The sequence below is a fragment of the Myodes glareolus genome, chromosome 18, assembly GCF_982192425.1.
Source record: "Myodes glareolus chromosome 18, mMyoGla1.1, whole genome shotgun sequence".
Lineage (NCBI taxonomy): Eukaryota > Metazoa > Chordata > Mammalia > Rodentia > Cricetidae > Myodes > Myodes glareolus.
Window position 1 is genome coordinate 19,708,855 of NC_142043.1, and position 23,613 is coordinate 19,732,467.

At 45.5% G+C, this 23,613-nt stretch overlaps 1 protein-coding gene and 1 long non-coding RNA gene across 3 annotated transcripts in view; one reads left to right on the plus strand and one right to left on the minus strand.

Annotated features, from left to right (window-relative positions):
- The first annotated feature begins 2,226 nt into the window (after window positions 1–2,226).
- The window catches only part of Paqr8 (progestin and adipoQ receptor family member 8), a 47,013-nt gene continuing 25,626 nt past the window's right edge, over window positions 2,227–23,613 (plus strand). The window contains exon 1 of one of the 2 annotated variants that reach the window (XM_087898013.1): window positions 2,227–2,341. The gene's annotated coding sequence lies outside the window, so the exon portion shown is untranslated. Of the gene's footprint in view, window positions 2,342–19,585; window positions 19,809–23,613 lie in introns of those variants that run through there. The other variant, XM_048445687.3, reaches the window with a different exon arrangement.
- The window catches only part of LOC146890732 (uncharacterized), a 57,615-nt gene continuing 41,481 nt past the window's right edge, over window positions 7,480–23,613 (minus strand). The window contains exon 3 of the long non-coding RNA XR_014998255.2: window positions 7,480–7,935. This is a non-coding gene — a long non-coding RNA (uncharacterized LOC146890732). The remainder of the gene's footprint in view (window positions 7,936–23,613) is intronic.

Sequence of the window (23,613 nt, forward strand, 5' to 3'; positions counted from 1 at the left end):
ACCACTTATGATTTTACCATTTATTAAAGACCACAGAAACATTGTATGCTAATGAGATAGATGCACTTGTTTCTTTATAAGTAGTTAAACTGTCTGAATATTTGAGACTCAGAGATATAGAACATCATCAGTCTTTTCCAGGGTTGATCCGTGCGGTGATTTTAAGGTCACCAGGACCAGGAACACATCTTCACATGAACACAGCACTAAGTGGTAGAAGCATGTTTAAGGACATTTCAGAAACTGTAGGCAATTCTGTCCTAATCTATAACCAAATTTCATTTAACAGACTTTAAGTGAAGTTTACGTCAGCCGTGCAAGGAATGATTGCTAAGCTTAAGCCCTCTAACACAGCTAAAATCCACAGATGTACTAACTTGGCACTAACACGCTGAGGAAGGACAATAGAGAAATCTAAAAGTCTTTGTTTTCGGTAATCGAATTATTGTGTTGGGTACGAGCAGAAAACCTTGTGTACAATCAAAACACTGCAATTCTTAATGAAAGACTCTGAGCAGAAGCATTTCAGGCAATACTAGTTAGGGTTGCATGTTGCGATGGCATGCATAGTTCAACGTGCACATGTATGTAAAGAACCGAGGCCACTGTGAAGGGACTCACTCCAGAGGCGAAGGCCTGCAGAGATACCTCGGCTCCCTTGTGCACTTGACTGCGGATTCCCTTTCCAGGGTTGCCTATTCAAAAGTTGTCAGGGTCTTTGCAGTCCTGCCTTCATTTCCCTAGCACAGGATTGCAACCACAGTTTAAAATGGTGGATCAGAGGAATTGGTCTCATTGTAAGACTTTAGATTTGAGACAAAGTAGCTCTCCCCAGGGGGTGGAGGGTATTGCAAAAACAGACAAGATGGTATCATGGCCCTTTTCTCTCTTGCTATGGCTCACACCAGTTCAACAGAACCTGGGAGTACACCCTCCTATTTGGGGACTTTTAATTTTGATTTTAGATTAGATCTTAGCAGAAGGTGTGGGGGGGGGGGAGAGGGGGGAGTTCCTTCTTCTTAGCTTTGCTGTACAGCTGAGTTCTCTGGCTAAAGTAATGAATGCTTGCTAACGTGGAAGGCTTTGGCTTTCCAGATGCAAGAGCAGCCCGAACATCTCTGGGGTGAGGCAGAAATGAAGGCTGCTCAGGGCCCGCAGGAACTTTTGAACCCATGCCTTTGCATGTTGGGTTACTGTCCTGTGGAGAAAGCAGTGAAACCTAGACAGGTCCCTGGACTCCTCTAGGGTCTGAATGTGCTTCAACTGCTGCAAACAGCCCAGAGTCCAAACATCTTCCTCTGTGGACTGGAAATGATTCCACTCAGTAAACGGTTCACTTTGCTTCTGATTGTTTTGCCAAAGATTCACCAAATCACAGACTTTTAAACATTGGGAATGGTAAAACCTTGTTAGATGCTTCAGTGGAACAGGGTGGGTTTAGACTGAAAGAGATCAGGCTGGGCAGCCCACAAACAACAGTCCAGCAAAGATGGACCTCTTACATCCAAACCGCTACAGACCACCTTCCCAGGATCTGACTGACCTTCCCGCCCCCTTTCTTCCTTATAATGGAGGTAGCTTTTCAGCAGCAAAGTCAATTCGATTTGTTAACTGACGGTCCTGCTTCCTAAATGAATTAAAAAAATAATCATGATAAATACAGAGTGCATTGTGGGTGAAGAACTACTCTGGCCACTGGCGAGAGGTCCTGGAGTGGGGGGCAGGACTAACTGGATGAAGGTTACATGGGTCTGTTTGGAACAGCCGAGTTACATGTGTGATGCAATCACAGCAGAAGTATGAGTCTTGCACAGGGGCAGTGAAAGTGTGTTTGCAGGGCCTTCTTGGGATGCAGTGCGTGTTTTCTTGGGCTACCATGAACGTTCACCCAGGGCAGGGAGAGAAAAGAAGGCCGGTGTTGGGATCAGCTTCTGCAATGGCAGATGAAGTTTGTTATTCCCCCTCCCGAGGGATTTAGTAAATGGTTTTGGGAAAGAACACAGAGTGCATACCGCATCCTTTGCTTCCTCAAGCCCCCGGAGGAGTTGCAGTTAAAGTCGGGGTGCTAGGGTCTGAAGGTGGGTGGAAGGAAGCGGCGTCAGTCAACTTCCTCGGCTGCGGTGGCTGTGGCAGCTGGTTGTGCACCGGGCTCTGCCGCCCTCCCCTGGGCCGGGAAGGGGCGGAGCTGGGCGTCACCGCCCGGGTAGTCCCCTCCTCCCCGCCGCTCTCGGGTGCGGAGCCCTCCGCGGTCGCGGCGGCTCGGAGGGAGCTCTCCCGGAGCCGGAGGCGTGAGTGTGGCTGCCGGGGCTGGGCTGCCGGAGCTCGGTCGCGCCTGGTGTTGGTGAGTTCCGTCGCGGGGTGGTGGGGTGGGGGTGGGAGGACAGGGAGCGGGCGGGGTGCAGGTCTCCACTGCGATGCTGGAGAGTCTCTGCCAGGGCTCGAGAGGCGGGGATGTCAGAATCGAGACGTTGGGGAGCGCCTGACCCGACTCTGCAGCGAGGATGTAGAACCGCATTGACAGGTGTCACGACCCCAGGGACTGGGATTGGGACCCGATGTTGGAGTTTCAGTCCTGCTTTTTTGTTGTTGTTGTTTTGTTTTGTTTTTGTTTATTGTTTTTTAGAATGCAGGATACACAGTCCAGACCGTGGAGTCGGGGAGGTACAGAGCCTTGAAGGGCTGGATCTAGGGAATCCAAACTGCGGTGTTGAGGAGCTTGGGTGGGGATGGGAGTCTGGGGAACTGGGGTTTGGGGTAGATGTCAGATCGTTAATTGAGAGTGTATGAACGCAGAGAGTGGAAGAGGCAGGATCCAGAGGAGGGGGAGTCCTGTGCGCATTCTTGGGGCGCCCTCCACAGGGCAGAGAGAAACGGAACCCCGGAGGGGAATGCCTAGTAGAGGAAGAACAGGACGGAAGGGGGTGCCCGAGGAAGGGGAACCCCGGAAAGAGTAAGGTGAGCAAGGCATGAGCTCCTCTTTGAGGAGGATGGAGCAGGGTACTCCTAGGAGACGCTACAAGGAGCTTAATTGTGCTGAAACCCGTGGGCTGCCGATTCGGGGGCTATGGTGAAAAGAGGCACTGGAGAGGACGAAGTTGCAGAAGTCTGTGGAACAGTGCTGGGAATATCTAAGCACTAGATATTCTAAGTGCTATTCTTAGTGCATTCTAAGACATGGGAATGCTGTCTTTTCAGTGGAGGTGCTAGTGGACACCCCAGGAGGGTATCCCCTTGCCAGCAGATTGAGGAGCAGATTGAGATTGACAGGACAAGTTGGGGCCCAGCGCTCAGCGAGCCATGGAGTATTGGGAACCTAGTGGGAGGGTGATCAGTTAGTCGCCAGGACCTGGAGGCAACCAAGTGTCTCAATTTCCCGAGCAGTAGGAAGTACCCAGTGATAACAGAGGGACCCTCGGTCCTGGTGAGCACCTTGTCTTGCTTAAGTGCCACCTCAGATTTCCGACCTGGGTTAGAAACGGCTTTGCGTGGGCATGTGATGAGTAGAGACTGGGCGAAAGGAATAGTCACAGAGTGAGATTTCCGATGCATAAGGGTTATCAACCTTGTGTGCTTTGGGCGGAACACATATAATGGAGGTGTGTGTATAGTCGTAATCCATACGTACCATTTGCTCTTGTGCAGTCAGGGGCAGCTTCTGAGAAAAAAAAAATAGTGGGTGAGAGGGTCAACAAGCGCATTGCATTCCACAGGCAAACTTAGTGTTCTAGTGTCCTATAGTCGGTGTCTGTACTAGCGAGGATTCCTTTTCCTGTGGTTAAGAGGAAACTGCCCTTGTAGACGGTACTAGCCACAATTGCTCTATTGAAGTTATTCATGGCCTGCTCCCATGTTCCATCCCTGGCATCTCAGAGGATAGGTGTCTAAGGCAGATCTAAAAACACAACCTAGGCTTTTGTTTAATTTTTTTTTTTGGTTTAACTTGCATGTACAAGTCATTTCATTTAAAGTAATGCCGAGTATCTGGTCGACCTACCCTGCGTTGCTAGTTATTTGTGGTGGGTAGTTTATTTGTATATACCAACTGATTCATGGTGACTCTGCTTTCTTTGCCATTGGAAGGTACTTGTGTTTGGGAAGGAATTCTTTCCTTCTAGGCTGTGAGTACAGGACTATCCTCTGGCACACACTGAAATGCCTGCTCCCTGAGAAAACCAAGAGCTATTTTTTTTTTAAACATTCTTGGGGACGGACAAGGACTCATGTAGCCCATATTGGCCTCAAACATAGCTAATCCTTCTTTCTCTATTTCTCAAGTATTGGAATTACAAGCGTGTGTATTACCAGAAGTATTTTAGTTTTTAATTTTAGTTTTTATTTTTTTTTATTTTTTTGGTGTTGGAGATCAAACTTAGCCAAACACATGTGAAGCAAGCACTCTACCCCTAAACCCCAGTCCCAATCTCAAAGAGGTATTTGAGGAACTGACATTTAGTGGATCTGATTTTATTTGTTTTGAGACAAATTTGTTTTGAGACACAGAGTCTTCTGTGTATACCTGTCTAGCCTGCAATTCACTATGCAGACCAGACTGGCCTTGAATTTGCAGAATTCCATCTGCCTCTGCCTCCCGAGTACTGGGAATAAAGGTGTGTGCCACCCAGCTAGCCAAGTATGGGTTTTGTTTTGTGGGTGGTGATGGTGTGCTTTTTAATTTTATTTTTTGTTTATTTCAAGTTTCCTTTTTCATTCAAGAAATGGAAATCTTCAATAACTCTGCAAACTAATAGGAGAAGCATGCTTTCATTTCAAAACATCATATTAGAACTTGCTTTGTGCCTACATAGAGCTTGCTAAATGGCCTGACCCTTGGCTTGAAAAATCTGAAATATCATTGTTACAGCAGTCTAGCTATTCACTTCAACATGAATCCAGCTGGTAGTTTCAATTCTTTCTTTAAGTATTAAAACAAATACGTCTGTATTCATACATCCAAGTGAATATTTCTCCCCTTCAAAAGCATTCCTTTGGCAAGCAGGGTACTAAATCTCATGATGCTGTCATTGCTGAGAATAGTCCCGGAGCGCCTGCTTTGGAGCTGTCTTCAGATGCTGCAGCACATTTGCTGATTGCCCCAGTGCCTGCAAACCTGCAGTTGGCAGAGACAAAGGCAGAATGAGGCCAACGTGGGCTTCTGGAGAACCGGGGTTCTACAATGAAATATGAAATATGGCTCTCTTGAAGGATTAGAAGTTCAAAGGGGGCTTCCGGTAAACAAAGGGCAGTGTTTCTCTCCGAGCTTACTCGGAAGTTGTGTCAGATTTATGACAGCAGCAAGGCAACTTAGAGGCGAGAAGGAACGCCCTGGGAAAGGCATAGAAGTTGCCCGCTTGGCCCAGGTGATCTGGGTTTATAGAAGGGCTGAGCAGCAGGGCTGGGAGCAGCAGGGCTGGGAGTACACGACAGAGCCAGCTCTCACTTCATGGTAGTCGGGAATTAGAGGCAGAGGGGACGACCAGGGCCTTTTGTGGTTATCCCCCCACCAACCTTTCCCCCACCACTTCCAATGCCATGGTCCAAACCTTCTAGACAGTGGCTACTGGGAGACATTTTAGGTCCAAAACAGCCAGATGTAGTGGCACATGACTTTAATCCCATCACCAGGGAAACAGAAGCAGGTGGGTCTCGCTTAGTTTGAGCCTAGCCTGATCTGTATAGCAAGTTCAACCCAAACTACACAGTGAGACCATCTCAAAAAAAAAAAAATTGAGATGCAAATCAGTAAATGTATCACCTTCATTTGGATGTTTATGCTCTACCATATGTAGGGAAAATAACTTAGAAATACCCTTTAATTGGTATACCTTGTAATGTATTAGATCATGTGAAAATAAATCTTTTTTTTCTCCTTGATGTTCTTGGCTGGGCGATTTGTATTGCTGCAGATTTTTACAAGCAACAAAACGAGAGACGAGTTCTCCCCCCTTCTCTCTCTCTCTCTCTCTCTCTCTCTCTCTCTCTCTCTCACACACACACACACACACACCACATGAAATATGCAGGAAGCCATGCTTATACATACTTATGCCTAGCACTTGAGTTTTGAGTTGGATTTTTAACTTTCTATACAGGCTAATGGAAGAGAATTACCTCTGAAAATGCATTTAACATAAGGATTCCAGGGCACACTGGATGAAGCCAACAGAACCAGGATGTAACCCCTCTTTCACTCCATAGTGGCTTGACTCTGGTCTAGGTGTGTTCTCGGCCATGTTGTTTTACCTCTTTGAAGCTCCATTTCTACCACATGGATCGTAATTTTAATTTCAAGTGACATCTGTTTAAAATGGGAATAATAATAGGTGTGGATTCCATGGCTTTGGGAGGAAGATTAAATGTGATTTGTGCACAATAGAATAGGTACTGAGTGACGTCTGGCTATTTTAATAGTCAAATTATTTATTAGTAGGCTTATATTAAAGTTCTTTTGTGTTCATGTGAAAATTTATAATTTTGTAGGAAATGGCAGTCTTTTTAGCTAAGCTTCGTATCTTAATATATGGATGAGAAAGTTTTATTTTTATCTTCCTAACATCTTAGGTTTTTGTTTTTGTTTTAAATTTTCAAATCGTGGCTTTAAAAGCTACTACAATTGTTTTACTTTTAATTTTGATGTTTTGAACATGAGCATTCCTGCTGTGGTTGTATATTACAGCTCGGCATGGTAGTGAACATTTAAAGAAAAAGGTCATTTAAAAGTCTCTCCTGTAGCCCTTTCCTCGCACCCCATCCTATAACAATGCCCTTCCTTCTTGCCTGCCTTTCCCCCTCTCCTTTCCTCTCTTTCCCTCCGTTCCTTCCAATGAAATATATATAGCTCGCTTAACAGATTTTGAAGTGGCTAGCCTAGCACTCACTGGACGTGACTGAACTTCTGACCCTCCCTTGTCCACCAAGAGTTCTGGGATCCCAGGTACCTGCTACCACTGTGCCTGGTTTATATGGTGCTGGAGGTTGTTCCTGGGTCCTTATGAATGCTGTGCAAGTGTTCTCCCAACTGAGTATGTCGCCAGCCCTGGGGATGATTATAATGAACATTCCTTTTTATTAAAATGGGAGTTCATTCTGTCTTATTTTTTTTTTAAGGACAAAGAAGAACAACTTGTCATTAGGTTTTCAGCTCTTTCATAAATATTGGCATTAAGTTTTTCTGTGAATTTTACTATTCAGCTATAAGCCGGGAAAATGGTATAGTCATTTTAATCAAATGATCAGGAGTTATTATAAAACATCATATTTCACGAGAGCTCCTGGGCTTGAGACCAGCAAGTGCCAGAACTGCATAGAGCCATAAAATGTGGACTTTGCCTCTCCAGAGCTCACGTAGGTGCTATATACTGTCTTGGGAGTTTGTACTAGCAAAAGACTTCTCTTAATTCCTTGCAGTGTGAAAGTCATTAATAGGACTTTCACAGAGCGTTCTTGTGTCAGCTACTTCTCTTGTTGCTGAGACAAAATAACTAATAAAAACAAATTAGGCAAGGGTTTATTCGGCTCACAGTTTGAGAGAATGGTTCACCATGGTAGCTGGTATGGTGGCGGAGCCAAGAGCTCTGATGTCAGGAAGCAGCGGGAGATGAATGCTGATGTTCCGTTCATTTTTCTCCTGTTTTCCATTTTATTCAGTCTGGGACCCCAGGGGATGGATGGCATGACCCATGGTCAGGGTGGGTCTTCTCTCCTTCATTAAACCCCTGTGGGCAAGCAAGGACAGGCCCAGCTCTGTCTCCCAGGTGATTTCAAAACCAGTCAAGTTAAGAAAGAAGAAAGGCCATCACAGTTCCCCTGCCTTCATCTCTTGGAGGTGGTTTAGCTCTTTGAGGATTAGCTCTCGCTCCGGGCTTAGCTGCCACGAGGGGAAAACGACACCAAGGCACCTAGGGGCCGGGCTTCGTGGTGCACACCAATAGTTCTAGCCTGCAGGAGACAGAGACAGGAGAATTGTGAAGTCTAGATCACCTTGTGCTACATGGAGAGTGGGTCACATAATGATCCATAACTGTAGAGTGGGCTTGCATTATTGTAATATCATGCGCCCCTAGAGACTTGTGGAGTGCTGAGGGTTTGTTGTTTGTTCCGGAAGTTCCTCTTCTGAGCAATGCCCTGTGTATTTACTTATACCAGGAAAGCAATACATAGCACACGCTTCACCCTAGAGTGGTGGCCATTAATGGGGAGGGAGGCTAGCCTTGCCCACCTCTGGAGACTTGGCCATGTCTGGAAACATTTTCGATTGTTATTACCGTGGGGAGGGTTGTTGCTGGCCTCTGATGAAGGGAGGCCAGAGATGCTACTGGACATCCTATAAAGCCCAGGACCGTCCCTCCCAACACAAAACTGTCTAAATGTCAATCTAAAACGTCACTAATGTCAAGCAGCCCCAGGATGGAGCCCCAGATCTGGTGTCAGAATAAGCCTGTCCTAGCATCCTGGCATCAACAGCAGGCAGGTGTTCACTGCACAGACCTGGTGAGTTACTTGATTTGCATATCTACAAAGATATTCCAATAATGTAGACACATTGTAGGTTATCAGGAGATAATATAGAAATAAGTGAGACAGTCTATATGAAACACATAGGGCGCGACAGAAACCAATAAACTATCCTTTTAATGTGACTTCGTAAAAAAAAATCCTTGGATTCTTCTTCCAAAAGAGATGGAGCTGGGTCTTTAACCTGTGTCCGGAAAGAATTCATCTTTCTTGATCCATCCATGTGCCCGAAAGTAGGGCAGGCGTGAATGAGGGGCTCTTTCTGCAGTCTAGCCCAGACTCGCCAGGCAGGTGAGTGTAGCCTGCAGGTCAGGAAGGACAGTCCCCAGACTTATCTTGTGTATGAGGATGAAGGCTTTCCTTTTCCACGTGGTTTTACCTGGCAGGAGAGGAGAGCCAGGGCGAGAGACCCTTCGCTGTGCAATGAAGGCTCTTCTGCGCCCCTCCTTCAGGGCTCACGCTTCTGCTACATGAGCAGTTAAGGAGGTCTAGCAATGCACCTTTGCCTCTCCCTGCTCCATTTGATCATGCAAGGAAGCCTTGTAGAAGTCCCTTTGCTTTTAACAAGTCACTGTTAGTCACTGGCTTTTGGTCTCGCGCGGCCTGACCTGACACATAGGACGGGAAAGCCCACGCTCTGCTTTGATTTCTATTCATTGCTGTTTTCTTCTTTTCCATTCGGAGTCACTGGAGTGAGTAACGAGCAAGCGGACCTTCCCCGGCGTGGGAGCAGGGCACATTCCAGGGAAGGCTCCGTGCTTCTAGACAAGGATGTAAATAAGTGGCTTTTTAGCTGAAGGTTAGAAACCACGGGGCCCGTGGCTCTGTTTCCGCTGCACAGTAGACTTGCCTGGGGTGCCTCAACCCCACTGCAAACCACCCTTTGATTCTGAAAGTCAAGGGTCACTGCCTTGTTAGATTAATGACCTGCATACTAAAAAAGCAGCGGGGCGGGGGGGGGGGGGACCAGCGGGAGACTGAGTTGTGGTGGCTCATGACTATCACCTCAACACTTGGGAAGCTGAAGCCAGAAAATCACTGAGTTCCAAGCCCAGCCTAAGATACCCAATGAGATCTGGCCTTAAAGAAATAACAAACACAGGAAAGTAAAAGAAGAAGAAGAAGAGGAAGAGGAAGAGGAAGAGGAAGAGGAAGAGGAAGAGGAAGAAGAAGAAGAAGAAGAAGAAGAAGAAGAAGAAGAAGAAGAAGAAGAAGAAGAAGAAGAAGAAGAAGAAGAAGAAGAAGAAGAAGAAGAAGAAGAAGACAAAATAGAAAATGCAAGACTAGGGAGATAGATCTGTTGCTAAGGGTGCTGCCATGAAGGGTGGCCTTGCGTTGATCCCAGAACCCATGGGAAAAGATGAGGGTGGTGGCATCTGCTGACCCAGTACTGGGGGTGGGGGTGCTGGGGGGAGAATCAGGGTGCCATGTGGATCCCTGGAGCTCATTGGCTAGCCAGCTTAGCCAATCAGTGAGCTCTAAATTCTGATGGAGAGATCCTGTCTCAAGAAATAAGGAAAGAACTCTGGCCCCTGCATGCACATTGGCAAACATAGGCACACATACCCACGTGACCACACACACACACACACACACAGGATGGTACAAATAAAAGCTTTTGTTTCACTGTGCTTTTGTTCGGATGACAGGTGCAGACAAATGCGCAGTCAGGACACATCGCTTCAGAGCCTTGCTTCGGAAATTCGCTAAGTCTGATATCTTCACCTTGTTTAACACTTGTCTGTGCCTCAGCCAAACACCTTTCAGGGCACTTTCATAAATCTTGTCAGATACAACTCTGCTTCACCCTTTGTGGCATGGACAACAATATCATCACCATGGTTTTTAAAATTCTTACTATACTTAGATACTTATTTAGGGGAGGATTGCATGCACACCGTGTGTAACATGTATGGCAGTCAGACAACGATTTGTGGGAGCTGGGTCTCCTTCCACCATGTCTGTCTAGGGGACCGAACTCTGGTCGTCCCCTGTGGCGGAGAGGGTTTAGTGGAAAGTACTTTTACCTTCTGAACCATCTCACTGACTCCTAGTATTTTTTCCAACTTAGGTTTGGAAGTCAGAATAAAGTTGCCAAAATAACAAAGAGAAAACAGCAAAGAGAAAAAAGGAACAGGTCCTGGTACAGGACTGCCTGCCACATCTTTGTACCCACTCCCCGCCCCCCGCCACACCCACACAGGCAGGGTTTCTTTGTGTACCTCTGACTATCCTGGAACTCACTCTGTAGACCAGGCTGGCCTTGAACTCAGAAATCCTCCTGCCTCTGCCTCCTGGATGCTAGGATTAAAGATGTGCCCAACCATGGCTGGTCATTGTACCCCTTTGAACTAAACAGTTCCTATGCTAAGGAAGGAGTCTGCGGGGGGAGTGTCAGTTGGCTTCACCATAATTAAATAATTGCCACAGCTCAGCACTTAATCAGTGGCAGGCAGGGCATTTACATTGCTTCATTTAGAAACCATTTTTTGGTTCCATTTCCCAGATGAGGAGACTGAAGTCGGAGAGGCTGTTTCCTGTCCAAAAACCATGGGTACTGCTCAAAGAAAAGTCTGACCGGTGTTCTCTGTTGTCTCAGTACTGATTTGTTAGTGTTTCTCTAAGCCTTAGATCCCTGCCGTAGCAGGAGGAAATGCCCAGGACCAAAGGCATGCTGCTCTTCACTGATTTGCAGAAGAGCGCTCTACTACTCAAACTATTATTATCGGGTTTTCGAGACAAGGTTTCTCTGTGTAGCCCTGGCTGGCCTAGATCTCACTCCATAGACCAGACTGGCCTGGTGTGTAAGCGTGTAAGCACAGGTGTGTAAGTGTCACTGGATGTATGGGGAAGTCAGTTCTCACCGTCACCTTGTTGAGGTAGCGACTATATCCTGAACTGTTTCTACTCACTCAAGCGACAGACACATGCCACCACATCTGGCTTGTTCTGTGGATTCCAGGGATGGAACTCAGGTCATCAGACTGGCATGTTTACCAGCTGAGCCACTTGCTGACCCTGCAGGGAGATCTTTGATGGACCTCCCAGTGGTCTAGAAACCATAGAAAACCATATTCACTTACTCATTCATCCATCAAAGTTAAAGGGCCTGCAAGTATCAGCGCCCACAATAGATGCTGTGGATGGAGTGAGGAGAGATGCCATCTCTCCACCTTTGGAGGCTACATAATCGATAATTATACAACAGGTGTAACCATAATCCAGATTTTAAGAAAAACTAACCTACGTGGCTAAGGCAGACCTCCCCATCTGGGCTGACCCAGTTCCCGACTTTAATCAACCCTGCCTCCCAGGCGATGGTGTGAGGGTTACTGATTTAAGAGGCTTCTTTGTGGATCTTGAGACATAATGAAGAGGAGAGGTGGTGACATTTTTGCTTCTCAGCTAATGTTGTCAAAGATTAAAAGGGGAAAGAGAAAGAAGACGGGTTCTGTGTCTGCAAGCAAGAGAGCGTTCGCAGTTTGTCATCAGTGTCTGGAAAGTGTGTGTTTGCCCCATCCGTGGCATCGGCTCTTTTTAGCACAAGACACTAGGGCTGTAGTCTGGAAACTGGAGGGAGGCCGTGCTTGCTCAAACCAATTGCAGATGGAAGAGAAATATACATGCTCAACCTACAGACAATGACTTTATGGGAAATGAACCTTTTTTCTTTTTCTTGGTGAGGTGGGGAAGCTTTCTTCTTGAACTTGTTCAAGAAGGAAATTGATGAAATACAATAAGCGGAGGATAACATGAAGTCAGCAGGCAAGGATATACAGAATCACTACATTTGTGTTCTGCAAAATGAATTCGGTGAAACAATCCCACCTTAGCTTTTCTAGTCCCACACTTAAGCGAGACTCTCGATTTGTAGTGAAGGGGAATTTGTTTTCTGCATGGGCTAATACTGAAATGGCCACAGTGTATGAAATGCCATGCAGGCAGGTGATTCATCAGGGCTGCACAAGAGGCTCGGGTCCATTCAGGCAATGCTACTGGTATTTCTCAGGTTGCAACATTGACCTCCTCGCCTTCCTCCCCATTTCTTTATAACTTCCCTTCTCCCGCCCCCCCCAGCTTTCAACTCGCACGTAGCTAGAATCACAGGTCCTTGCCGCCAGGCCCAGCCTCACTGAGGATTTTCTGCTTTATCTGGGATGTTAATAGTTTCAGATCTTTGGAGCCAGAAAGTCACTCTGACATAGAGGTAATGGACGAAAAGAGAAATCTATGTTGCTGGGGTATAAATGGTATCAGACCGCAAAGATGGGCTTCAGGCAAGAAATTTTCATTCATCTAAAGGGATTTGACCACTTAATAAATCCCCAACAGAAAACTAGACAGTAAGGGATAAAATGATTTAAGAAACATAATATATCTCTCTCTGGGTCTCAGTCTTTCTATCTCTGTCTTCCCTCCCATCCCCCTCTCTCCCTCTCTTTTTCTCTCTCTTACACACACACACAAACACACACACACACACGCACACGCACACGCACACGCACACACACACATGTATTATGAAGTGCCTTTCGGTTAGCACTTCATAATAATAACAGTCATTCCTAGACTTGAATTGGGCCATGTTTTTTTCCTCTTTACTTTTTACCTAAAATTTTTCTTCAGGTATGAGAAATACACTGTCACAGTACGTTTACGGAAGCAGGGATCTTATAAGAGAGGACAAATAGGCACCAATGACAATAATACAGCCATCCACACATTAAACTCAGTGTAGAAGATTACAGCCGCATAAAAATCTTGCCTTGTGAAATAGAAAACTCCGAAGTGTCCGTGATTGTGTGACGTGTCTCATGCCTGCAGCACCACTATTTTTAAGGACTAACTGAAGTCCAAAGGAGATGATAATACAACCATTCCTACAGGAAAGCACAACCTAGGAAGGTATACCAAGTAACTGCTTTGTTCAAGGCTCTGTGCGATGGCAGTATTTGTATTTTCTGCTATCTCTCTGGCAGCATGAGGAGAGAGCGCTCGTTCCCGTTTACAAATGAGCGAAGTGGGTCTGGATCAGGGCTGGTACCCTAAGTTGCTTCATAACGATGGGGTTAGAAAATGCTGATTTAATTTTAAGTTAAGGGTTCCCGAATATCCAACCTAGAATTACCTCAGGGTCGAGCTTCCCATCCAGCCCAGCACCTCATTGAAGGAATTAGAAAACTTAAGAGTTTCTGGTGGCGATTGAATTGGTGTGAGTGGTTTACGGAGTACATCAGCAGCACGGGGTGGAGTTGGGAAAGTGAACATTTTTCATTCCATTGTTTCACACTTCTGCAATCCCACAAGTCTGTGTGTCAAAGGGCTGCTCAGGTCAAAGGAATTTAGAAATGCTGTGCTTTGGGTTGGGGTGACAACTGTTTGAAGACCCTGCAAATCGATAGCTCTTTGGGATTGTGTGTATCAGTAAAGGACAGAGTATAATTAATACTCAGTGGATTCAGATGATTTCGCAAACTTCCAAACAGAAAACTTGGCCAGTCATGGATGGCCTCAAGTGACAGTGAAATTTGCAGTGCACCCATCCATGTCCCTTGGTGCTGGGCTCAACTCCTGGTGACTCTGTAAGGGGAAATAATGCCTTTGAGACCTCCCCTGATCTCTAGCAGATTAGGTTTATTGAGCACATGTATGCTGTGTTTGAAGAGTTTAAATTCATTTTATTCTCTTTTTTTAAAAAAAAAAAAGAATTGTATTATAAATATTTTGAGACTCTCCCAATGTTCTCTTCCAATCTGGATAACTATAACCAAGTTTCTTTCTTTTCTTTTGGTTGTTGTTGTTTGTTTTTTAAGACGGGGTCTCTGTACATGTCTCTGGCTGTCCTGAAACTCACTAAGTACAACAGATTGGCCTTGAACTCATAGAAATTCATCTGCCTCTTGACTGCTGGGATTAAAGGCAGGTGACACCACTCTTGGTCTGCCAAGGTGTTTTATTTGATATATATCTATATCTATATCTATATCTATATCTATCTATCTATCTATCTATCTATCTATCTATCTATCTATCTATCTATCTATATCTGACGTAGCGGTTGAGAGGAGAGAATGCCAAGCCAAATCAGGGAAGGTTTTTTTGTCTTGTTTTGTTTTGTTTTGTTTATCATAGTAGAGGTTGATGTGAGGCAATTTCCAGGGTTCAGGACTCTGATTGGCTGGCATTTGTCTATGGGGTATCGGCAAAAGGAGAATTGGTGAGTCCTGGGCTCCAGGACATCTGGTGGTCTTATCTCATTTTATCTACTGGTTGGAAGGTCAGGTACTTCCCTTTAGTCGTTGGCCCTGCCTGGGTGGTATCAGCTATGGCTTTTCCTGGAACTCGGTGCTGCCTGCCATGGCAGCTGTGCCACCTGGGTCCCATGTGTGACCGACCAGGCTGCCCAGGGCCCCACAACCTCCAGATTATTTTGAAGTACACCCCAGATATCACTTGTCAATCCTCTAAAATATTATTTAAAAGATAAAGACTCATCATTATAATTCTTTCAGCCTCACAACAGCCCTAGTAATGGAAGGCCGTGATAGTCTGTGTCTCACAGTGAGACTGCAAGTTTACAGACGTGTTCGGGTCACTGGGTTTATAAATAAATGGCAGAGTCACCCACACATGCTGCCTAACTTGTGAGCCTGTTCTGCTTACCAAATACCATAGAGGCACCTCTGGACCCCACTGCTGTAGTTAATTCTCACACTAAAGGACCTTCAGAAGAGTGTACTCCCAGGACTGTGACTGCATTCCATAAAGACAATCTCCATATTGGTTTGCACAAGTTCAGTTACCCAGTCATGGCTGCAGACTGGGTCTCTATAGGCACACAAGGATGGAATGCTTGGAAGAGGCTCTGGTGTCATCTCTAGTAAAGAAAGGGCCAGCTTGAAATATTAATGAAGTCTATTTAGTAAGGAGCATTGATGAAGCAGTCAAGCCCTTGTTGTGATAGTTTAATGTGTGGGAGAAATCCACACTGAGAAGGGATGTGACAGGAAATGTGACTGCCATTGGCGGCCGCTACCAAGGGAACGGAAAGGTTTCTTTTCAAGTGAATTTCCCTTTGCTTTCCTCTCTTGGCAGAGGGAGTCAGTCTTCCCACTGTGTCTTTTCAGTTTGTTTGGAGCACAGTTAATTGTGTTTGTCTCCCGTGTCACACGGCTGCCTTCCCTCCCCAGCCCTTTCTTAGGTCTCTTGCCTGCTGGGTACAGCTTCCACCGCCAGAAATGCTTCCCCACCTGGGAGTCAGTTGGCTGACAAAACAAAGGAGATCTGGAGAGGCGAAACCTACCCCTCCAGAGACCTGACCTAGCAGGCTTCTTCTAAGCGTTCAAGCCTGCTGTAGAGAAGCCTGGGATAAACCAACAAAGAACCAATGATTCTTCCCTTGCAATGCAGCCACCTGGTCCATCACATGGTTAAGAACAGAGCAGGTAGCAAGCAAATCCTGTTTGTCAATCAGTTAAGACACTTGGCTGCCTCAAATCTAAGAAGCTGGAATCTGCATTCTCACTATTTAAACAAGCGGCCCCTTGACTTTCTGCTTCCTGTCATTGAGACCACTGATGTTTGTCAAGTCTTGAATCTGAGTTTCTTCCCTTGCCTTCTCCCCCGTCCAGTCCCACCCCGGAGGCTGTGTGACTGCGGGAGGACTTATCTGCCTTCTTAGTTTCTCACTGGGGAGGACAGTTGGGTCTTCTTTGTCGTGATGCTCTTAGGGCTGAGAACAAAGTCCACCCTTGTCACCCATGAAATATGCCAACTAATTCCTAATCAAGGTCCTGTCCAGGGAACATGTATGTTCGTTAGCATTTCTTTCTCCTCTATGTGTGTGGTGTGCATATGTACGTGAGAGTGAGTGTGCCCTGTATGTGTGCTGTATGTGGGTGTGCACATGTGTGTGAGGATGAGTGTGCCCTGTATATGTGCTGTATGTGGGTGTGTACATGTATATGAGGGTGAGTGTGCCCTGTGTGTGCGTTGTATGTGGGTGTGCACATGTATGTGAGGGTGGGTGTGCCCTGTATGTGTGTTGTATGTGGGTATGCACATGTATATGAGGGTGAGTGTGCCCTGTATGTGTATTGTATGTGGGTGTGCACATGTATGTGAGGGTGAGTGTGCCTTGGCTGCATGTGTAGAGGCCAGAGAGAAATCATGTTTCTTCCTCTATCATTTACCACTTTAGATTTTGAGCCAGGGTCTCTCGCTGAGCCCAGTACCTCACTGATTGTCTAGGCTGGATAGTCAGTCACCGATCCCACAGGATCCTCTTGTTTCTGCCTCTCAGCACATCCCACGAGGCCCACCCTGCTTCTTACGTGGATCTGGGATCCAAACTCAGGTCCTCATGCCTGATTGGCAAGAACTGTACCCACCCTGATATATCCCCTGCTCTGGAATTTATTTCTTTTACACATTTGTTGTGGAAATACTTTCTTAAGTATCTTTTCATTATGGATGTGATTTCTACATTTTAAAAAAGTTTCATGGGCAAAACAGTGGAGAACAAGTCTGATGTGGGATGCCCTTCTGCATACTGTGAATATGTTTTATGACATATTGGTTAGTTAATAAAGTAGCTGATTTGGCCAATAGCCAGGCAGAATAGAGCCAGATGGGAAATCCAAGCAAAGGTAAAAGAAAAAGAAGGCAGAGTCTGGGAGATGCCAGCAGCCTCCGGAGAAGCAAGATGTGAGGTAACAAGCCACGAGCCTCGTGTTAAAATATAGAATAATAGAAATGGGTTGATTTAAGTTGTACGAGCTAGTTAGTAAAGAGCCTGAACTAATAGTCCAGTTTGTAATTAATATTAAGCCTCAGTGTGGTTATGTAGGAACTGGCGGGTGGGAGAGAAACCTCCAGCTACACAAGTCACTTAGCTCTCGCCAGTAGAGTAGGCTCAGGCATGACACCACGGCTCTGCAGTGGGCTCAGAGATGACATCATTGCTCCATGCGATGGCTCCCCTGAGGTTGGCCTCCCATAACCGTGGCAGACCTTTCAGTCACAATACTTTCCCTTCCCAGGTCCAGTTCAGGCATAGGACACACCCCAATACCTTACTCCAGGAAGCCCTTACCAAGCAACAGCAGATGACAAGAGCCAAGAAGCCCATGTGCCACTGCTAACCCAGACTTTGACCTGAGGTTTTGTTGGTTCCTTCCCCAACATGTGCGAAGAGGTTCTGAGAGTCAGAGCCAAGAATGGGAGAGATTATACTACTCGAGGATGCCAAAATACTTCCGGAAGACAGATAACAAGAGGGATTTCCATCTCTTTGTTGAGACAGGTCTTCTCTATGTAGTCCTGGCTGTCCTGGAGTTCACTATGTAGACCAGACTGGACTCGAACTCACAGGGAGTGCTGGGATTAAAGGCATGTGCCATTAGATCCAGTTAAGAGAGGGTTTTTACACTTAAAAACTTAACTTTTCAAGACAATGTTTATCTGTGTAGCCCTGGCTGTCCTGGAACTCGCTCTTGTAGACCAGACCAGGTTCGAGAACTGCCTCTGCCTCCCAGGTGAGGGGATCAAAGGTGTGCACCACCACTTCTGGCTCAGGAGAATATTTTAAATGCTAACCTTTCCTGGAGGTTTTGGGGGTTGAATTCTCCTTTTCTGCACAGAGTAGGTCTTTTAGGAAAGTTGGAGATTGGCTGAATAATCAGTAAGACTAAGTATAGTCACTCTTCTTGTATTTTGACGTTTGGTTTGTTTGTTTGTTTGTTTTTGACAGAGATTCTCATTACCGAGACTGACCTTTAACCCGTGGTCATCCTGTTTCAGTCTCCTGGGGGCTGTAATTCCAGTTATGTGTCACTTCACCCACCTTAATAAAGCCCCTCTTTTAGGAGGAGAATGGGAATATTTACTGCAGTCCTCATGCGAGGTAACAGGAACCCAAACCCATAGGGTGTCCTAACAGAGTCCTTAATCTATCAGAGCCGTTATACATGACTGAGTTTAGATTCACTGGGGTCTCATGAGACAAGAAAACAAGAAATCTTCTGTCTAGTTACGGCTAACTCTTTCATAGCCGCACAATTCTCTTTGCTGTTGTCGAAACTGCAAAGTGTTAAGAAAATGGGACTTAGCTTGGCTGTGGTGGTGCACACCTTTAATCCCGGCACTCAGGAGGAGGCAGAGTCAGAAGGACCTCTGTGTTCGAGGATAGCCAAGCCACACACAGAAACCCTGTCTCAAAAAACCCAAGGGCTGGGGCAGAGGGAAAGAAAAGAAAGAATCCAAGACTTCTTTGGTAGAAGCTGTTTGCTGTGTGCCTGGCGATGGTTCTTGTCACCTGTTGGGAAATAGGAACGGTGTAGTTGAGTCTGTGTTCACTGGAAAGCATTTCCCTGATAAGCTATGTAGGCAGGAACTTGCAGGCCTTGCCTCACAAGACCCGGCTGTCCCTAGGGAGACTGACAGAAGGTGCCAGGTTGTCTTCTGAATGCTGGAGATTTGCTTTTGTTGTTTTAATCAATAGCACTTTTTTTTTTCAAGGCAAAGTCAAACCCAGCCACTTTGAGGGTGCTCTGATTTGGCTGCAAGGACAGACAGAGGTCCTTTGTCATTTGAAAGGTCTCAATTGTGTATTGAGGGATGGAGAATGGAGGAGGTAAAAAACCCATATAGGTCAGACAGCACTCCTTTGACCAACTATTTTAAGGGTATTTTTTTTTTAAGGTAGAATTTAGAGGACTCTCCCTGCTCCACTAAGAATAATTTCTGTGTAGTCACACTTAGCTAAAAGACTTTGGCTGAAATCATTTCAAGCTTGCTGTTTTTCTTTATTTTCTGTGTCTTTGTGGATGTTATCTAAGGGAAGAAAGAAAAAGGCCAAACACCATTTGGGAGCGCTGAAGTAACTGAACTCGGCTGAACCGGTGAGCCGGGGAATGAATACAACGTTTCAGAATACAGGACAATCCTTTGTCAAAGGCAGCGCTGGGTGATGGAAATGAAGTTGCAAATGCTGACCTTGAATTTCCTGGTAACATTGAGTACTTGTCTGTTCCTAGCCCGGGTTTGCACTTGCCAAACAGCTTGAGTCGGTGCCGTTTCCTTTGTTTGCTGAAGGGAACTTGGGCCCTTTATCGTATGCCCTTTTGGGTTTAAACTGAATCTTTGTTTAGTTTTGTTTTGCTTTACTTTGCTCAAGACACTTTGCTTTGATCGAGACACACGATCACACTTTGGACCTCAGGCTGGCCTCAACCTTGCTGTCCCCCTGCCTCAGTCTGATGGGGGCTAGGATGACAGTCACAAGCCAAGGCTTAAAGGTATCGTGTTGGAATGTTCATCTGATGGCAAACCAATGTGATGGGGGTGATTATATACAGAATGAGTTTGAAACTGAGAAGTGCTACTTGCTAACCCTGTAGTGGTCTTGATATCTGCAGATATCAGAATCCCCCAATTTGCGAGTCTTTATTATCCTCGGTTCAGAGAGGCATTGCTGGGGGCAATAGGATGATGGTGTATTTTTAAGTCTATGCTTCATTTAATGTGACAGGGGCAGAGGGCTTGGGCTGTCTGCCTCCCAGCCTCCTTTGCTTCCAAGAGCAATACATCCTCCAAAGAAGAAAACTTGGTGTTTATCACAGATGTGCCTTGCTACTAATGAATGCATCTATAAAATATATTTGGTTTAGTGTAGTCTTTAATTCAGTTTTTACTGACATATTCCACTTGAAAAAAAAACATCAAAATGCAGGAAAATGGAGTGCTAGTGGATTTTTTATTAAGCTCAACTTGCCGACAAAGCCTTAGAGACACTGTCGATTCAATCTGCCCCTGGCTATGGTCACCTGCATGAGCCAAAGTTTGTATAGATTTGGAGAATGTGGCCAGGTCCGAATTGTTAGGATCCTGTTCTCATATCAATTGAAGGAAGTAGACTTAGGCATTTTGCACTGATTTCCAGTAAATAAGGTTGAAACAGAAAGCATGTCCAAAATAGCACGGGCACTTAGGCTAAAGGCAAACTCAGCAGCCAGATGATTCTTGGCTCTGCTACCTCCTCTCTGAGGAACTTTGGACAAAGGACTTGACGTGTTTTCTTCTCTGGATCATATCTAAAAATCAGTAGAGTGTAGTTCATCTAGTAAGTAAAGAAGACTAAAGAATATACCTCATATCCACTCAGATGGCTGCTATTGAAGAAAAAAAAATACAATGCATGCAATGGGCCTAAAACAGTGCCTAGCACAGACTGAGTATTTAATGTATGTGAGTCATAATAATTTATTTGCAGGTGGATAGATAAGGGTGCTGAGTCAGAAAGAGGGGGGAAAAGCCATCTCCTGTTTCTGGCAGGAGCACAGGATGACAGCAAATGCTTATGGAGGTGGAGGCAGAGGGATCAGGAGTTCAAGACCTTCACAGCTGCGTGGGAATTCTGAGGCACCCTGTTACTTGAGACTCTGTCTCTAAATAAATAAGTATATTAATTAGTAAGGGACATGGGACACTTAGGTTGGGGACACTTGATTGTCTTTGGGGAATGTTCAGTTTGAACTCTCTTTATCATCAGAGCTGTCAAGTGGGCAGCAGACTTGGCATTTTTTGGATGAGAGTTAAGTTTTTTAGCTATCACAGATTCTCTTTGGTTTTCCTGCAAGCTTCTTGTAAACTCCCCACAACCCCAAGTTCCACAAGCTTCAGATTCATGAATAGTAACAAGTATGATAATGGAATGTATTAAAAATTCATCAAGTATGTTTTTAAGAGGGAGGATTTCTTTCCTAAGTCCTAAATGTCACATATAAAGGTAATATGTAAACATAAACCGAAACATGTCATGAGCAAAGCAGCGCTGAGATTGGATATAAAGACCAGAAAGAGTCCACTTTTCTGTGTCTTTCTCTTACCCATTCAGTTCATTCTTGGTTGGGTTTGGTTTTGTTCTGGGAATGGAATGAAGGCCTTGCATATGCCTGTCTAGGCAGTATAGCTCCATCCAATTTTTTACTTTTTATTTTGAGGCACAGTTTGCTAAGTTGTCCAGCTAGATTTGAGCTCACAATGGAGCTTGCAATCCTCCAGCCTCAGCCTCCTGAACAAGCTGGATTACAGGCTTGCTCTACCAGGCTCAGCTTCTGTGTATTCATGCGGACAGAGACTAGTCACCAGGTACCCACTGTGAACTCAGACTGTCCTAGGCAAGGATGTGACAGTGAACACAACAGACAAGGATCTCTTTGTTGATGGAACTTGTAGTCTGGGTCAGCAGAGAAGTTAGGAAGAAGAGACACTCAACATAATACACAAATACAGAATATACCTCATATCCATTCAGATGGCTGCCATTTAAGAAAAAAAAACAGAAAATAGGGCTGGAGAGAGGACTCAGTGGTCAAGAACACTGGCTGTTCTTTCAGAGGACGCAGGTTCAGTCCTAGAACCCACATGGTCACTCACTATCATTTGTAACTCCAATATCCAGGAATCTCGTGCCCTAGTCTGGCGTCCACAGGCATTGCATGCGTGTAGTACACAGACCTACATGTGTGGGGATGAGGGGGTGCACTGATAAACATAAAATATTTTTTATGAAAGAAAAACAGAAATGCAGCTGCTGTTGAAGATGGTATTGGTGGCTTCTCAAAATATTAAAAATAACATTGCTGTGATCCGTAAACCCCACCTCGGGGTGTATATGTTTTAAAAGATTGAACGAGACATACTGAGAGGATATGTGTCCATCACACCCGTAGCAAGCATCACTCATAATAACCAAAAGGTGGGACTATTACTGACAGACAAGCAGACAGACAGGAGTGTGCCACAGGCGCATTTGAAACGCTGACCCACAAAGAAGAAAACCGTCGACACGTACTACAAACGTGGGCAAAACTAGGGGGCACTGTGCCAAGTGGAATGCCAGTTACAAAAAGATTATGATTCCATGAATATGAAATTCCAGAAATAAACCAAAAAGTAAAAAAAAATAATTGTTGGGGGCCAGAGAGAGGGAGAACAGAGAACTGGTCGGTAGACATTGGGTTTTGTTTTGGAGCGGGAGATAGTTGTGCATATGTTTTCTGTAAAGCACATGTGCTCAACTGTACCCTGAGAAGGCTTAAGATGGGATGCTGAAATCATTGGTGCACCCCTGTGATTCTGCAGTTTAGTATCCTGAGCAGGAGGATGACAAAGTGGAGGCCAGGCTAGACCAAATAATGGGAGTGGATGGAAGGAGAGGGGGTGGGTTAAGGCGACAAATGTCCTGTACTTGAACACACAAGGAAAGAAGAGAATACATTAAGTTACAAGGGATAAATCCAAGCCGAAACCAATGAGCAGAGCAGGGTGCTGGGTGGCGTGTCAAACAGCTTTCAATCAAGAGGGCGACTGCAACTCCCGGAGAATGGGAGTCGTCAGCAAGGCCTGGAAGGAATTGTTTATCTCCTGGCAGCTGTAGTAATGTATGTCTAAATCTCCCGGGGCTCATGGGTGCTGTGCAAAGCTCAGACAGTGATCAAACAGTGTCACGTGTAGGCAGCTGGTGTTGAAGTTGGGGATGGATGCATTTCAACTTGATTAGAAAGACAATCCAGACACTCGGGTGGCACCTGCGCTGGCTTTAATGAGATGTCACCTGAGACCGCAGGTCAGGTTACCGCAATGATAAGGGCTTGTTCTTATATGTGACCCTCTCTTGAGTCAAACTATAGCCTAGAAATAGAAAACAGAGGTGTGATTTTTTTTCCCTTTTTCTTATTTTCTTAAATCTTAGCTTTGCAGGTTGTTATTTAGCCTGGAGAGTCTTGGCTTCCTGGGAGCTGAGAAAACATTCATTTCCGGTATGAATTTTAAGCCCCTCATAAGCCTGGGATTCTGCCAAGCTTCAGCTGACCTTCTTGTCAACTCCTCAGTAAGGAAGGAGCTCAGATTCTGCTTATTCCACTTACTCTTTACCTAGTAGATCATATGCCATGGAGTAGGGAGCCACCTAGAAGAGTCTGTGACCTGGACGTGTCCTCTCATGAACTGAAGAGGCCAGAATAGACAGGTATCAGGTTACCATCGTTCACACCAATACTTGGTCGTTAGGACAAATTTTGGAAGGAATTGGTTCTGTTT